Here is a 19,090-nt window from a genome sequence, read left to right on the forward strand (position 1 = left end):
CTGCAAACAAATGAATGTTAGACCTTTTATCAGAACTACAGAACTAGCAATTTTACAATTACTTTTACCTAATTGGTCCCAATCAGAATGTGTCCAATTACTTATTTATTGTTTTATTATTTAAAACCTGTATGTTCTCATCAACAACTTTAAGTTTATTGAAAAATATTAACTGCATTGAAAGTGCACTTGTAGTGTACTTAAAATCTTAAATAAGCAGATTCAACACCATTTCCATAAAGGTTGGGACAGTTTGTAAAATGCAGTAAAATCAAGAATCTGTGATTTGTTCATTCTCTTTAACCTTTATTTAGCTGAGAAAAAGATTTTCAGGTTTTTCGCTGACCAGTTTGTTTGTAATTTGGTTTTTGATGGCTGCAACACACTCCAGAAATGTTGAGACAGAGGCATGTTTACAACTGTATACTTTTTAATCATTTGGGAATTGAGGATACTAATTGTCGCAGTTTTGCAAGTGGGATTTTTGCCCAATCTTGTCTGATACAATGCATTTCTTGATGTTGGTTTTCCATTGTATTTTTAGCTTGAGTTCTCATGCAGTGCCATCTGAGGGCTCGAAGGTCACACACATTAAACAGTGATTTTCAGTATGAAGACCATTTTAGTCCATGATGGGATTTAATCCATCAATAACCTGAATGTTTCACACTTCAAATGTTCTGTCTGAAGAGGAGGGTGATGAGGAGCAGTGGGAGGACCAACAGCCATCTGTGCAGTGTAACGCTGGCAGCTCCACTGTAGTTACACAGGTAACTGTTACAGCATGTCACCTTTACTCCATATCCATTACTGTTCACAGCATTTCTGCACACTCTTGAATGGGCGCATGTCTTCCCAATGGTAGTAACTGTTCCTAAAAAGACAAATTCAAAGTTTATCTAGTTTTCCCTCTACCATGTTGAATAGTTTGTTTTTTATGACTAACGCATCCAGCTTTTTGTGTATCGGAACATCTGACCTCTTGAAATCTGTTCTTGCCTCAATGTATTGGAAGCTCATTTATGCTCTTTTTTTTTTTTTTTTTTAAGCAAGTAAAAGGCCTCTTAGCCTAATTCTAAAACTTCAGGTCATGGTGGTACTATGAAATCTAATGATTTATATATGTATATATATATATATATATATATATATATATATATATATATATATATATATATCATTAAAGATTTCATAGTACCACCATGACCTGAAGTGTTTGATAAAAATGTTTGTTTGTACAGATCAGTCATCATTGCGCTACATTGTGCTCCCCGCAAACAAATAAAAAATACAGAGTTTTGATCATAAAATTAAGCATTTGAATATATCTTTACTATGATATTGGGATATATCCACCTTTTTCATACTCCATATGAAGCTTCTTTGAATTATGTGAGTAACTTCCTTTAAACTGTAAACATTCAGTGAAAGGCTCGCTCTATGAACAATAATAAGAAAGAAAAAAAAAGAAAAACGGAACGTGATATTCTTAGTGCACTCCAGTGAATTATTCATGGGACATTGTAAATTAAATCGGAAGAACATACCAAAAATGCACAGTAGCCTTTTTTTCATACTTTAACAGCCGAATGTAAAGAGAAAAGAAAATAATAACGAAAAGAATGCAGGGTTACATTCTTTTTTTCTTTGAATTAAACTCGGTCCTGGAGGACTGCACAGTTTAGCTCCAACCCTGATCAAACACACCTGAACAAGCTAATCAATGTCTTCAGGATCACTAGAAACCTGAACAAGCTAATCAATGTCTTCAGGATCACTAGAAACTCACAGCTAGGTGTGTTTGATCAGGGTTGGAGATAAACTGTGCAGGACAGTGGTCCTCCAGGACCGAGTTTGAGAAACCCTATTTGACATTTATAGCTAATATTAAAGGTGCAGTGTGTGATTTTTAGCGGCATCTAGTGGTGAGATTTGCGAATTGCAAACAGTCAGATCGCGGCCAATCCTTCAAACTGCAAACTCGAATGAGAAGCTACAGTGGCCGACGTAGGATCGGAAGATGTCGTCGTCTGAGTCAGCAGAGAGTAGCAAGTCAAGCAATGAGGTTTCTTTATATTTTATATTAAATTATATTTACTTAATTATTCAGTAAAACCACGTTATTGCGATTGTTATTTTTACTTGTTCATCATTGTGTTAGTCTTTTATTCACTGACTTTACCATAGCCTGTTTCCATGCTAGTTAGTATAAGATAAGAGCTATGGATACGAGCATCAAAGCAGCTAGGTAAGGGGAAATAGCTAACGTTACGATGTCCGAGGCGTCGTTCAGACAGCATGTTTTTTTCCACGTTTGCAGAGTCAGGGACAACCTGAGTATTCTGCTGCGTCTTTTTCTGCTGCTTCTCATTCAAGTTAGTGACGAAACGCGCTCTGTATAGCGCTGTTTGTTCTCTGTTGGCTACGGGTTTTTTTTTTGGTTTTTTTTATAATGCCAAAGATACAAATACAGATAATATCAACATTACGTACAAAGAGGTGACATTACATGCAAAGCATAATTTAAAGACATATGCAACAGTAAATAAATAATACAAAACAAAAGCTTTAACAAAATAAATTAAAGATATTAAATAAATTAATTGTTTTACAAGCTTTGAGATTCTTGTTAGATGAAATAGTTTGGACATACTGTTGAACCTCTTTTTCAAAAACAATATATAAAGGATTTTGACGAGTGAATTTACTGCGGTGAATATGAAATTTTGCAAGAAGTAATAATAGGTTAATAATAAAATATTCATTAATTTTTATCTTTTGGTATATTAAAGAAACCAAACAGTACATCCTTAAAAAGCAGAGAGAAACCCTGGAGCACACTGTGATTTATAACATTAGAGAATTCAATCCAGAATAACTGTGTGTGAGGACAATCCCAAAAGATATGCATATCAGTTTCGTTAGGGTCACCACAAAAAGTACAGCTTGTATCTATGTCTGATTTAAATCTTTTCAAAAACACTTTAGTTGGGTAAAATCTGTGTAATAATTTGAATGAGATTTCTCTAACCTTGTTTGTTATTATGTTTTTCGATGACAGAGTCCATACTTTTTTCCAATCAATATGATCAACCACATTCCTCCAATAAGAGACCATATGGAGTTGTTACAAGCTCCTTTTGAAAAGAGATCTAATCTTATAGTTACGTGATGAAGGAGGTGACAAAAAGCATAGTTTTCCTACTGGGATTTAAAATGGGTCTAAAGAAATAGATAAAGTGCTGGATGATCTAACAGAGTCCCTTAAAAGCATAACGTTCCTTTCGGAATAGCATCCATGACAATGGAGAATTCTTTGGGAGTGACTGGAAAATTTAATTTACATAAAAATTCTTCGTAACTTAAAAGAAGACCTTCTGAGTTAAATAACTGGGAAACAATCAGAATGTTTTTCTCAAACCAATTACTAAAAAACAAAGATTTTCTCTTATATACAATGTCTTGATTGTTCCAAATGAAGTACCGGTGAGGGGAGAAATTGTGCTTAAAGATGAATGACCATGCAAGTAATGCCTGTTTGTGAAATTTAGATAAATTGTAAGGGATTCTAGCAATATTATAATTACAGATCAATAGGAAAGGGAGACCACCTAATTTGGAGAAATATTAATTGGGGATAAAATTCAAGATTGAGTTTGGATTACACAAAAACTGTCTAATCCAATTAATTTTGAAAGTGTTGTTCAAAGATGAGAAATCAAGGAAATTCAACCCACCATTCTCATACGTGTTCATTAATACAGACTTCTTAACATAATGGATTTTGTTTTTCCAAACAAAATTAGACAGGATTTTATCAACTGATTTACAAATTTTGTTTTCCACATATAGAGAGAGTGCAGAGTATGTAAGCCAGGTCAGAGTATGTCTGCCTCTCACGCTCAAGTCTCTCTGCAACCATGCATTGAATCTTCTTTGGGCCTTTATTATAACCGGATCAAAATTCAATGTACATCTTTTATCTTGATCATAATGCCTAAATATGTAATCTCGGATTTAACTGGAATATTATAAATAGTGAGTGCTGCACAATCTTTAATAGACTTTAATTCACATTTACTTATGTTTAGATTAAGACCCGAAGCTTTAGAAAACAATTTTATATAATTAATTGCTATAGGGATTTGGGAAGCATCTCTCAAAAATAAGGTGGTGTCATCTGCTAATTGGCTTATAAATATTTCTCGATCTGCTATACGGATACCCTGAGTACCACTTTCACATACAAAAGTTGACAGTAGCTGCACACAAAGAAGAAATAAATAGGGAGAAAGGGGACAACCTTGTCTCACTCCTCTGGATAAACTAAACCTTGGTGAAGTGCCATTCTTTAATTTAATCGAAGCACTTCCATTATTGTAAATGGTTTTAATAACTCTGCAAAACATGTCCCCAAAACCAAATTTAACTAATGAATTAATAATAAACCGGTGCTCTAAAGAATCGAAAGCCTTATAGAAATCTAAGAAAAGAATGAAGCTGTCCTCCTGAATCAAGTCTGAATAATCTAATAAATCAAGAATTAGCCTTATATTGTTAACAATGTGTCTTTTGTTCAAAAAAACAGATTGTGTCTCATCTATAACAGAACCCAATACAGATTTGAGTCTTTTAGCAAACATAATAGCTAAAACTTTATAATCACTGTTAAGCAGAGAAATGGGACGCCAATTGTCAATTAAGAGTAAATCTTTTTTAGGCTTCGGAATTAAAGTAATTAAGCCTTGAGTGAGAGTCGGGGCGAGAGTCTCATTCTGTATGCTTTCTTCAAAAACCTTAAGTAAAAAAGGAGACAATTCTTTAGAGAACTGTTTATAAAACTCTGTGGTAAACCCATCCGTTCCGGGAGATTTATTGTTTTTAATTTCTAGAATTGAGTTACTAACTTCAGATAAAGTAATTTCATTATCACAGAGATTTCTGTCATCGCTTGAGATAGTCAATCTTTAACAGACTCCAGAAAAGTATGGGCTGCCTCTTCTGAAAATGTTTTTTTTATACAGATTACTGTAAAATTTAGCACAGAAATGTGCAATTGCCTGAGGATTATTGGTGACTGTCCCCTCAATATTGAGAGTTTCAATTAGTGAAGTATTTAAGCGATTATTTTCTAATCTGAAAAAATATGCTGTGTTACATTCTCCCTCCTCCAGCCATTTTTGTCTAGATCTAATATAAGCACCCTGTGCCCTATAAGTGTACATCTCATCTAATTTAGACTGCAGGTCAGCATACTCAAGCTTATCAGATTCAGAAAACAACTCTGGGGGTTTAGAAGAAAGTATTGCAATTTTAGACACCACCTTATTTTCTTCTGCTCTCTTAAGTCTAGCTAAATTACTACCGAATTTTCTAAAGTATTTACTAATTTCAAACTTTAACAGCTCCCACTGGCAACAGTATGAATCCAGCAAAGCTCCAAGCTCTTCTCCAGTACTGCTTAATCAATACTGTAATATTCTTCTTAACATCTTCAAAATGGAGAAGAGAATTGTTCAATTTCCAATAAGAAGGAGATGAGCTGAAATCAAGGGATGCAGAAAGACAAAGCCTAAGAGAGACTGCACTGTGATCTGTAAGAGGTGTAGCATGAATGCTGACTGATTTACAACTATTTGTTAGGCTTTGAGAAATGAGCCAATAATCTATTCGGGACTCCTTAGAACGGTCCTTGCTGCTCCATGTAGGCTATAGAGCAGGGATGGGCAACTTCGGTCCTGGAGGGCCACTGTCCTACAGAGTTTAGCTCCAACCCTGAAAAAATCACCTGCCAGTAATTTTCTAGTAATCCCAAGGACCTTGATTAGCTTGTTCAGGTGTGTTTGATTAGGGTTGAAGCTAAACTCTGTAGGACAGTGGCCCTCCAGGACCGAAGTTGCCCATCCCTGCTATAGAGTCTCTGCTGTGGATACATTTCTCTCCATATATCAACAACACAAAAACGCAACATGAAATAATAAATAATAGGACTTATAGAAGCTGCTCTAGGGGGAAACCTATCTAAATCACTGTTTACAACCATATTGAAATCCCCACCTAAAATAAGAACAGCATTGGGGTATTTATTTAACCAGTAGGCTACTGTATATTTTCACTGATATTGTCCATTAAAGTGGTATTTTCTATAGAAGAATTGTACCCATAAACATTTAATAACACTGAGATGGTCTGACCAAGTGAAAGCACTAAGAAGAGAAAATGACCCTTTGGATCACTGTCAACGTGTAGAATCTCACCAGCAAACTTATTTTTTAAAATGGTGACACCTGCTGATCGCTCTGTGCCGTGTGACATCCATATATCACTGCCCCACTGGGACCTCCAAAATTTAACATCGTCCTGTGTGGAATGGGTTTCTTGAAAAAAGCAAAAGTCCGATCCATGGTTTTTAACAAACAAAAAGAGGGCTTTGCGCTTCACATTGTTTCTTAGACCCCTGGCATTAAGAGAAATGAACGATATTGACATTGAAAAACTAACAGCAATGAACAGCTGTTAACACGATTCAAAACAAAGGCAAAAAGTCAAAACTGACTGATAGATGAGAAAAAAGCTGAGATGAACAGAGCTTAACTGACCAATTTAAAGGTCCAGCTGTACTACGATGATAGATCAAACGCCAGTGACAGTTAACAGTCATCATCTTACAAAAGAGTACACGATCCTCATGATGGAACTCACAAAGTAATCTCCACACCTTCAATAAACGCACGCGCTCTGACGTAATAAGCCATTTTTCTAGCAGCCCTCGCCTCTCTCACTCTCGGCCACAAGCTCTTCCGTCTCTCCCAGTCCAGCGAAGTCAGATCCTCTGCGAAGCGCAAGTTGTTGTCTTTGAGAAACTGCTTTCCATAAAGCATCGTGGATAACCCATGAGGAGAACTGCATGATAACGGCGCAAGGTTTTGTGTTGTCACCTCTCCTCCCTAACCGATGCACAGTGTCAACAACATCATGGTACTTGCTCTTGGCCTCGGGATAAGTCTCGCTGCAGATTCGAATGACCTCGGATCTGATATCTTCTTTGAATGTCTCAGGCATTCCAAACAATCTCAAATTCCACCTGCGAGAGTATCTCTCCAGATCAGAAATGCGTGTTTCCCAGGTGCTCGTGAGATGTTCTTGATCTTTAATCCTGGAATCTACATATACTTTCACATTAGTTTTTAGATCTTGTACTTCGGCACACACAAAGTCTACCGTTTTCTTCAGCCCTTCTATCTTTAGAGCATTGGCGCTAATCATTCCTTCGAGTGCATCAAACCGAGTATTGATCAACGAGGAGAGTGTAGAAATGATACATTTTGTCAAATTAATCATTTTAGCAGTCATTTAGACAACACATTTAACACTTGAAATGTTTATTTGCCACTTTGTCTCACATAGCATTCACCAGAGGTGTGAAGTCCAGGTTCAGAAAGTAAAAGTCCTCCTCAGATTTTGTTCCAATCACCTGAATTAGCGTAATTACACCACTGAATTAGCCTAATTACACCACCTAATTAGCAGTTTTTCAGCCAGTAGGTAGAACTAATTATTGAAATCAGCTGTCTGAGGTCATGGGTGGAATAAACATATGGCAGGACTTTTACTTTCTAACCCCTGGACTATACACCTCTGGCATTCACATATCACAGATAACTGATAACACTGAAATTGAACTGTGTAACTGTATTGAATTGTGGTGAATGTGATCAAATAAAAGAAAATACAACAAACAAAATAAAATCACACTGTTACAGCGGCATCTCAAATTGCCATCTTAGTGCTTACATGCCTCACAAATGACAAATGACACCTAACATTGAATCATTTCAGCATATGAAGGATTATGAACTGTTAGGCCTTCTACATGTAAATATACGGAGCCCCTGAGGGGACCTGTGGAAAAAAAAAAAAAAATAGGACTTTCGCGTGCGCACGAGAAACTATCGCGTGCGCACGAGAAACTTTTGCGTGGGCACGAGAAACTTTCGGTTTGCGTTATAGCGTCATTAATACAAATGTGGAAATATGGATGATGTATATATCATTTATGTTGTTGTTTGACATGTTTTGAAGTGTATATTTTAGCAAAAATCTCAAGCAAGGTGCTATTAAAGACAAGACTTAGAGGCATATTTTAGTCACAATTCAAATAATTGTATTAACTTTGAATATAGGCCTACTTTTAATAAACTTTGTATTTGTATCTGTATTGATAAAAAATAAACAACAGGCTAATAATCTTCTGCTACTGAGATGAAGGAAACATTTTTTTAAGAAGTAAAGTTCACAAGATTGCTATTTATCTTGATCAAACTGTTCCGTCAAAAGTAGTACTTAAAAGTAGGCCCATAGTTAATACAATTATTTGAATTGTGACTAAAATATGCCTCTAAGTCTTGTCTTTAATAGCACCTTGCTTGAGATTTTTGCTAAAATATACACTTCAAAACATGTCAAACAACAACATAAATGATATATACATCATCCATATTTCCACATTTGTATTAATGACGCTATAACGCAAACCGAAAGTTTCTCGTGCCCACGCAAAAGTTTCTCGTGCGCACGCGATAGTTTCTCGTGCCCACGCGATAGTTTCTCGTGCCCACGCGAAAGTTTCTCGTGCTCACGCGAAAGTCCTATTTTTTTTTTTTTTTTCACAGGTCCCCTCAGGGGCTCCGTATAAATAAGCGTTAAAATACAATCTTTTTTTTAGTGTAGCTAACATTAGCTAGCTAGAATATGTCACCAGCTAGCTAGATAATAGTACTGGACATGTTTCTCCTTCTCACAAGTAATTTCTCACTAGGATTACAAGGTCAAGGTAACCATAGCCTAATATTCAAATAGTATGTCCATCTTTTACAAAATATAAAATATTTTCTGTGGCTAAAATAAAATAAGACTTGCATCAAATATACAAAAGCAGCCGTGTTGAGTTGTGACATGTGTGGCAGGTGAATAGTATTCTGCAGTAAATGTTCCTACTTGCAAAAATGTGCAAATATCAAAGGTTTCTATATGGGTCATTTTGGACCCATGTATGTAAAATTGATGTAGAAATAAAAAAAACTGTGTTTGTTTATAAAGTAAGAAAGGAAACATTAACACATTAACATAATGATTTGTGGAAATCAAAAACAAAATATTTAATGAATACCTGGAATAAGAAAAAAAACATATCTTTTTAAGATTCAGCAAAGAATCACTCAGCTATCACTGAAATAACATAGGAAATGAATACAGGTCTTTTTAGACCCATGTATGTTAAAAAAATTTAGAAATACAAAAACTGTGTTTGTTGTGAAGTGAAGAATAACAAATTTGAAGAATCTATTTCAAATATGCGTCCGTACATAACATCATGGTAAAGAATATTGTATTTAGCTTTTAAGGTTAAGATCTCAGCAAAGTTGCAATTCCTGTTCTCTCCTTATTGTCTTTAATGGCTCTTGGAGCCCCAGTTTCACTCAGACTGATGGGATTAGCACACTAATGATTCACTGAGAATCTCACCTTTTGTTCTGCAAATGGCTTTCGGACCCAAATGGCTCTTGGAGCCTTATGCTGATTGAATTAGGATTGGCCAGACCCTCAGTCTAGGGTGTTACCTAAACCTGTTACATGCTTTGTTTGAATTTGTCTCCACCTTCAAAAGTCCCTCCTCCTAAAATGCCTATAAGACAGCATGAACAGTTATGTACTTTAGATTTTGTTGGACGAACTACAGCCACGCTCAATAAAGAATAACTTCTGTTTGAACGCGATCCCAACGTCTCCTTGTCTGCTTTGAAGAAGGAAAAAGTTCCCTACAATTTGGTGCCGTGACCCGGATGGAGAAACTGAAACTCAACAAAGAATTAACTTTTCCAGACGGAATCTTGAAAGCTCAAAGATCTGAATCTTGAAACTTCAAGCACAAAGAATCTCAAAGACTGAACAGTTCCAGACTAAATTTTTCTGTACAACCAACGATTCGGTGAGTTTCACTCTATTCAAAGAACCGATGCAGACCAGTACAAATTTGTTTTCCTCTGCGCCGACAGAGAAGTAGTTAACAAACAGCTGCAAGGTTTTGTTAACTAAGTTATCCTCTAAAGTTGTCTTTTAGAGATGAAATTTATCCTATGTTTTTCAGGCAGGGAAGATTAGCGTAAAGTGCTAGTAATTTGTGTTATCCTTTGCTCTGGGCAAGGAAGGTTAACAATAGTTGATCTGTGTTAACGTGTACCCTCTGTTGATCAGAGAAGTTTAGTGTTTGTTTGTGTGGTAACAAAGCAACTCACAAAATGGTTAGAAGGAATGCTAGGCTGATTCCCACAACTGAGAAAGCTGGACTAGCTACACCTTTATGGACAGACAGTGAATTCAAGTCTTTGTTAGGAGAACGCATGGACATAGTGACCGAGTCTGTCAGATTGAATTTAACAAAGAAATTTGGCATTCACCCAGAAAAAGTATGGTCAATTGAAGATTGTAAAAAGATACTAGGAGCAAGTATTCGCAAGAACAATGTGAAAGCCATTATTTGTTGTCACTGAGAATTTAGCTTATCCATTGCACAAGAACAAGCTCAGTGTATTGCTAAGTTAAAAGAACAGAACAAACAATTGTACACTCAAGTGTTCTCTCTCAAGAAAACGGTGGGCCTCAAGGCCTCAACCAAATGTGACTCAGAAAACCAACAGTCAGATGAAAGCTATCCTGATTTACAGTCTTTTGATAGAATAGAGGACAATGTCAATGCAATGATGAAAGATGTAAATGCAGTTGAAGTGTGTGGAGCAAGACAAAAGGCTCAGAATAGGAGAAAAGGGGTTAATCCAGTTCCATCTCCAACCCCCATACAAGCAGTCAGCACAGCTTTAGGTCCTAAAGATATTGAGAGAATTGCTGAAAGTTTGCCATCAGTGCAAAGAAATTTTTCTGAGTTTAGGAGAGAGTTGTCCAAAAAGATGCGGCTCTACGATATGTCTCTAGCTGAAGTCACCCATCTAATATCACAGATCTTGACTGAGTCAGAATTCAATGATTTTGAAAATGCTGTAAACAATTTGGAGTTTCAAAATGCCAGAAAAGATGAATTGAGAGAGGGAGTTCTGAAAGTTTTAAAAAACATTGTTGGACAGAACGTGGACTGGTCAAAGCTCACTAGTTGTTTACAGAAGAAGGGTGAAACTGTTTGTGAGTGCACAGAAAGATTTTGCCAGACCGCTGCAGATTACATGCGGAATTGCTGACACTTCAGAGAAGGTGTTAGATGATAATGGTCCCCTAGTTCGCGCATGGTTTCAGGGTCTTTTGTCAGAACATAAAAATGCATTGCCTTACTTAGAATTAACATGGTCCAGTAGAACCCTGCAAAACAACTTGGACAGGTTAGCTACTTGGGAAAGAGACTCTGATGTCAAGGCAAGAGTAAAAATTGCAGCAGCATCTTTTAAGGTCAACACAGAGAATCAACAGAAACGCAAACATCCTAAGAGAGAGGGCAGCTGTAATTACTGTGGTAAACCTGGCCACTGGATGAGAGAGTGTAGAAAAACAAAAAGAACTTTAAAGAAGTTAACAAGGTTACTCAGCTTCTGCTCAGCTTGCTTGCTACTCTGAAGCAGCCCCCCCCCCCCCCCCCTCCTCATTAAACTCATGGGGCAGCTTGATAAGGTGTTAACCATTTAGGCTGTGAGTTCTTAATTTCCCCAGAAACAACAACAAAGATGAAAGACTGATTTTTGTTTAATAGAACAAAAGGAAAGTGACAGTTCTCAGCCTTTCTTTGGGGGACCCTGGTTAAGAAGACTCACAGCTGTAAATGTTATACCACAGAAATATTCCAGTCAGACCCCCATGCTCTATTATGATGTCTACTATGACTGATGTTTCACTGGAGAATGGAAATGTGCCAATTTTCTCACACACTGTACAGTGTGCACACAACAGGGACAGAATAGGACACACAGACCAGTGTGGAGCCCATGGAAGAACCGAAGTGCAACAGGCCTCGGGGGTCAGCCATGTGGTGAAGATTTCCTCATCCCCCCTCTAATCCCCACCTCACTGGTCCATAGGTGTCAAATCAATTAAGAAATAGGGAAAGAATGAAACAACTACAGCAGACTCTGAAAACGATACAACCCGTATTTAAACAAATTCTGCTACAACCCTAGTGTTTGAACAAATACTGCTCTGCCGTCTCTTGTTTTCTTTCTTACTCTGTGCAGATAAACACTTGTCCCGAGACCCACATGCAATGACCGTCTCACCTGCATATGAAGCCACAAATTCAAGACGACAACTAGACCCACTGCTGAACGAACTATCCCAAAAGAAAAAAAATACACAACGCAGAGACTCACCTACGGGAACTTCAGTCATCCATCAGAGAACTTGAACAAACTACAACAAGACATTCTTGATCTTTCAACAAAATTACACCAGATGACTGAAGATAACTCTTCATGGTTCGGAAACCTGTTAGTATCAAGTGTGTCAACCAACAAATGACTCACGTCCAGCACAAGGAAATAACAGTTTTCAACCAGAAAAGACTATTACTCGTAAGGACTTCATGGACCCTAATTGCATGTTTGTTTCTGTGTCAACATGCAATTACAGATGAACAACACAGATCATGCTATGTGCCTGTAACTATCACACGTTACAAGAATGAAATTGCTATGTGCCTGTAACTTACACAAGTTACAAGAATGAACTTGCTATGTGCCTGTAACTTTTTCAAGTTACAAGAATGAACTTTTAAGTGTCTAAATTTGTATTTTGTGAGAGTTTTTAAGAACTCTCAAACGGGGGACTGAAGAATAACAAATTTCTCTTTAACAAAAAAGAATAACTCTCCTTATTGTCTTTAATGGCTCTTGGAGCCCCAGTTTCACTCAGACTGATGGGATTAGCACACGAATGATTCACTGAGAATCTCACCTTTTGTTCTGCAAATGGCTTTCGGACCCAAATGGCTCTTGGAGCCTTATGCTAATTGAATTAGGATTGGCCAGACCCTCAGTCTAGGGTGTTACCTAAACCTGTTACATGCTTTGTTTGAATTTGTCTCCACCTTCAAAAGTCCCTCCTCCTAAAATGCCTATAAGACAGCATGAACAGTTATGTACTTTAGATTTTGTTGGACGAACTACAGCCACGCTCAATAAAGAATAACTTCTGTTTAAACGCGATCCCAACGTCTCCTGGTCTGCTTTGAAGAAGGAAAAAGTTCCCTACAAAAGTAAGAAAGGAAACATAAACATAATGATTTGTGGAAATCAAAAACAAGATATTTAATGAATGCCTGGAATAACAAATGATAAAATACATATATTTTAAAGATTCAGCAAAGAAACACTCAGCCATCACTGAAATAACATAGGAAATGAATAAGGGTCTTTTTAGACCCATGTTGCGCATTAGAAGGGTTGCGATACAAAAAATTTTTTTATTCGAAAAGAAAGAAATGAAACATTTCAATTAGGATTTTTAATGATCTAAAACAAGTTAATTGAGGAATACCTGGAATACTGAATGATGAAATTAATTTCTTGCAAAGATATAGAAAACGAAAACTCAGTCGGGTCTTTTTAGACCCATGTTGTGCATCAAAGGGTTAAGGTGTGTTTTCTTGCCTTGTGTGTTGATTATCTGTGCATTGTTAAAGTCATTGTTAAAGATTATCTGTGTCATCATCAGTCTACACACCCCTGTGACACAAACATTAGTAACTTCAATGAGGCCTCAAACACAACAAAACATGATTTGTGTATACTGTACTATAAAATTTGGTTTTTATCATCAGATCATTTTTCCTTGCTCAATTTCTACATTGGCATGTGCTCACCTTGTTTGACTACAGTGGTCATGCAGGTGTCCATTGGAGCCTGGCAGTCCTGAGAGTTTTTGTTACATTCTTGATTTGATGTTGCGGAGCCACACGCGTAACACCTAAGTGCACTCACTGCAAATGAGCAAAATAGCCTGCTTTTAAAGAAATACATGAATTTATGTTATCAATATTGATTTTTTTTATTTTTTTATTTTTTTTATTATGAAATCTAACAGCTGAAATTCACAATAGAAAAAACTGTATTCTAAAACTATTTCACCGTCCTTGAAACCGTTAGTGCTGGGAAATGTTGTTTACAGAATACACATTACAGGTTTGGTAAATATTAACCACTTACATAATCATGGAAAGGGTTAGAACCCCAGCTTAGAAAGTAACCCATAACCCAGTTGAATATATAGTACCGTTTAAAAGTTTGGGATCACTCATATATATATTGAAAGACATTAATACTTTCATTCAGCAAGGATAATTAAAAAAATACTGTTCTTTTGAACTTTCTATTACTAAATAAATCCTGAAAAAGTATAGTTTCCATTTTAGATTTCTGATGGGATCATGTGACACTGAAGACTGGAGTAATGAATGCTGAAAATTCAGCTTTGCCATCACAAGAATAAATCAAACTTTAAAATATATTAAAATAGAAAACTGTTATAACATTATTACTGTTATAATAGCATTATTTATATAGTAATACTGTACACAATATTTTTTTTACTGTATTTGTAATCAATTAAATGCAGCCTTAGTGAACATACAAGACATTTCTTTAAAAACAACGTACAAAATTCTACAGACTCCAAACTTTTGAGCGATAGCATATACATATAACAATTTTATCAATCCTTTTTTTAACCATACAGTAATTCTTAGCGCTGTTTAGAAATAGCAACTGGATTTCCATCCAACCACAAAATTAGACGGACATTAAAGAACTGCTATTTCATAATGGATTACAAAACATTAACCATGAAAGCATGTTGACAATCAAAAATGCAATTCAAGCAAGTGAATGAGAAGCCATACCCGAGTGTACAGTTAGAAGTAAAAAGAGCAGACTAGAAAGAGTGTCCATGTTGCTGAAGCACTGACTGCATGTGTGGGGAAGTTCACTGGGTGTTTCTGCTTCTGACTGAAACTCACTGTCTCCTCAAAGATCCACCCATGCAGACATTCTTTCACTGGTCCTTTAGAAAGGTGAAAAGTGAAAGAAGACACATGCCAGCACAGCTGGCATTCCCTTTTGGCCTTGTGTCACAATGTGCATTCTTACATGACAACTGTTAGATTTGAATTTTACAAACAGAGGTTTTTTTTTTTTTTTTATTGCAGAAAAGGTAACATAGAGATAATAACACAAAATATAAACAATCAAGAAAAAAAAAAAAGAAAGAAGCATAGCTCACATTCAATTTTAACAAATAAGGATATTACAAAATATCAGGGGTATTGAAGAGTGTATCAAAGCATTTAAAATATTTCACAGACTTTTTGTTTTTTTAACAGTCTTATTGAAGAAATATAAAAATCAAAGTCAGAACAAAACAAATTTAACATAGGAGATGAATTAAGACATTTTTGTTTATGTATGTGAAATTTTGCTAATAAAATAAAAAGGTTAACAATAAATTCCAGATCCTTATTGCTTTTATTTTCATAATACAAGGTAACATCCTTTAAAGTAAAGCAATAATTAATATTCATCAGATTAAATATAAAATCTGCCAAATCAGTCCAAAACTGGTTCACGACATTACAGTCAAAAAATAAGTGAGTCAGTATCTCTTTCTCATTATTACAAAAACAGCACATATCAATATCAGAAAATCTTGATATTAAAGATTTAGAAGGATAAATGGTATGTAGAATTTTGAAGTGTATTTCTTTTATTTTATTATTAATACAGTATTTGAAAGGAATTAACCAAGCTCTTCTCCAGTCAATATTTTCAATCTTCAATCTTTCAATCCCTCTAGGAGATATTTTGTTTTTACAAATATGTTTGTTATTGCATTTTTTTTCTCAAATAACTCAACACCTTCTAAAATTAAATTTGGGTTTGTCACAGATAAAGAATTGTAACAAATATGACATTTGACAAGTTGACGAAGTGTTACAGGAATAGCTTTAATAACTGAATTAAATTCCCTAAACTGTACGGGAAAATTGTAAGTTGACATGAATTGTTCGTAAGTTAAAAGATTCCCAGAACTGTCAAACATTTTTATAAGATGATTAATGTCTCTGTTGAACCAATTTGTTAAAAACAAGGATTTATTGGAAACAGTTATATTTCCATTATTCCAAATGAAAGAGGTGTGAGGAGAGAAATTGTGACAGTAACAAATTTTCCAAGCGAGAAGAGCTTGCTGATGAAATTTGGATAATTTGAGGGGGATTTTAGAAATATTATAATCACATGTTAACAGAAATTTCAAGCCACCAATTTGATTAAAGAGACTATGAGGAATATGGTTCCAAAGAGAATTAGGGGTGATCAAACATCTCTTAAGCCAGTTAACCTTAAAGGTCTTATTTACGTCCTCAAAATAAAGCATCTCCAGACCTCCTTCAGCCTTCTTATTAGTGAGAACCCTTGGGATTTATTTTTCCAAACAAAAGAGAAGAATAAATTATTAATATTTTTGCAGTTAGATTCTTTAACATGCAGTGATAGAGCGGGATAAACAAACTGAGATAAGCCTTCCGCTTTGGATAATAAGACACAACCGTAAATGGAAAGATCACTTTGTAACCAGCAATTTAACACTACTTTTGTCTTCTTTAATCTAGAAGAACATTTTAGGTTTTGCCTTTCATGAAAAATTTTTGTAACAAAAATTCCTAAGTATTTGACAGAGGATTTTACTGGAATGTTCATTATATGTTTATCATTTAAAATGTGTAAAGGGAGGATTTCACATTTAGATAAATTTAATGTTAAACCAGAAGCCCTTGAAAAATTATTGATGAAGGAAATAGCATGAGGAATAAAGGATACGTTATTTAAAACCAAAGTAGAGTCATCTGCCAATTGGGATATCTTAAGTACCTTATCAAAAAATTTTAAGACCTTGGATTTCATCATTATTGACAATACCGATTGGGAAACCTTGACGCACTCCGCGATTAATATTGAATCTTTTAGTGGTGGAGGTATTAAGAATCACAGAGCTAGTGATATCAGTGTAGATTAGAACATCTTAAAGGGGTGGTTTACTGCTTTTTTTCTTTGCATGATTGTGTTTATGGGGTGCAATATAACATGTCTTCGGTTTTTTTTTTTTTAAGCCTTATTTTTCATAAATTTCACCTTTATTGTAAGCCGCTTTCTCCTCTGTCATTTGAACGACCGGTTGACTTCCTGATTCTATGAAAACACTCCCTCGGAAACAGGCAATGGGCTCAGATTGGTTAGTTGGGCCGGTGTGTTGTTGACTAATCGAGTCACGAACGCCGTCGATAGGATAGCTGGTCGATAGGAATTACGTTTGTGAAATCTAACGTAGCACGGCGTTCATTGCTCGACTAGTCGAGACTGTTTTCCAAGATGGATCCTGCATGTAAACACGTAATGTACTGTCTTTATAAAATATCTTCTTATTAAACTGTCTGTACACTTACAAAGTTCTCAATGCTTCGGTTTGCATGTAGGGACCCTCAATATGCTACCGTGTTAGTGTGAGGCTATTTTGAGCCTTGTTAGTGGTATTAACTAGCGATGTACTTTTACTTACTCTGTGCCCCATATACTACTGTTATGAATCTGTTTTTAAAGATAAAACTCTATACATTCGATTTTCATGAAAATGCATCACAGGGAACGATCGACCCGGTAACCATGTGTTAATTACCCCTAGGTTCATTTTTCACTGGATTTGTCCTTTAAAGAGATAAGTTTATGGTCGGTTAATGGGGCATAACTATGAACAATTTCCTTAACATGATGTAAAGCTGAGTTAGTAATTAGGAACAAGTCGATTCTAGACTGCAAAGATTTGTTTTTGTTAGACCATGTATTACAAACAGAGCATTTTGTATTGTCGCTGATGATGTCATATCCTTCTTGGCTTTATGACTAAGTGTACGAAAATTCAGACTAATCTAGACTGACTTCAGTGAAAAATCCAGTAGCACTTTTATTCAATCATAATTATGAGGCTAAGTAAAAAGTTCAGACGTTCACACTCTGGCTCGAGTCTGTATATTATGTACAGATGTTCCCTCCCTTCCGAGTCCAGACTAAACAGGTCCGATTGCTTCCATTAATTGTTGAAACTACCAAAACACTGATAAAATCATCTCCTTTTTTTTGTTTGTGTGGAGGATTTGTTTAAAGGCAACAAGATGAAAACCCCAGAAGAAAATAATTAGGTTGTCAAACTTTAATAAAACATTCTTTAAAAGTCAAATGAAACCTAGATAGAGTCAAACAGATGTATAGTTGACTTTTTTTCATGTAAAATTATACGAAGAGTTCAGATGCAAAAGCCTCTAAGTGCCTTCTGAAATTTTCTTCAAGAATGATCATTTTTATCAAGCTCGTATATTTAAGTTCAATAATCTCACTTAAATGGCAATGCAAATTACCTATTAATTGTCATTTAATTGAAATTACTGAACAAGCTTTATAAAAATGATCATTCTAGAAGAAAATTTCAGATGGCACTTAGAGGCTTTTGCATCTGAACTCTTCATACTTTCATAATAAACAAGACCAAATAATGCACATGACAGACTGATATTCTTTAAACATTTGCAATAAATACTGTACTGAAGCTTGCTATTTCAGAAAATGAAAAAGTCATTACATTTTCAACATATTAATTTCCTGTTGAAGTGCACAGCATGTCATAAAGGAACTTCTGTGTATACAATTATAGTTCAAATGCAAAACAAACAAAAAATGCAAAGCAGCGAACTCGATGCGTTTCAAAATCTGTAGAATGTGCATTTCTGTTCAAAACAACTAGTGAGTGTTATTTTGGACGTTTAAAAACAGTTGTGTAGATTTAGTAATCACAGGTTTTGCCATTGCAGTCATTCTTTCAAAGGACGTAAAAGCCCAGGTGGGTGTTGCTGTAGTTTCTTTTAGAGCTTACATCACTTTTTAATTGTTGGATGGATCGGCCTGAGTGAATAGTACACACTGATTTAGTCTAAAGCAGGTGTGCTCTGCTATTCTCATCAGTTCTGGCTTGTTCAAGTAGGTGTAGATTTCGCAGC

The 19,090-nt window shown here is 35.6% G+C and overlaps 1 long non-coding RNA gene across 1 annotated transcript; it reads right to left on the reverse strand.

Annotated features, from left to right (window-relative positions):
- Positions 1 to 412: 412 nt before the first annotated feature.
- Positions 413 to 15,051, reverse strand: LOC311067034. Its single transcript, XR_014603162.1, has 3 exons — positions 14,891 to 15,051; positions 13,856 to 13,972; positions 413 to 874 (listed from the first exon to the last, which is right to left on the reverse strand). It is a non-coding gene; the product is annotated as an uncharacterized lncRNA (long non-coding RNA).
- Between the last annotated feature and the right edge of the window lie 4,039 nt (positions 15,052 to 19,090).

The sequence above is a fragment of the Abramis brama genome, assembly GCF_963993115.1.
Source record: "Abramis brama genome assembly, chromosome: 17".
NCBI classification, from domain to species: domain Eukaryota; kingdom Metazoa; phylum Chordata; class Actinopteri; order Cypriniformes; family Leuciscidae; genus Abramis; species Abramis brama.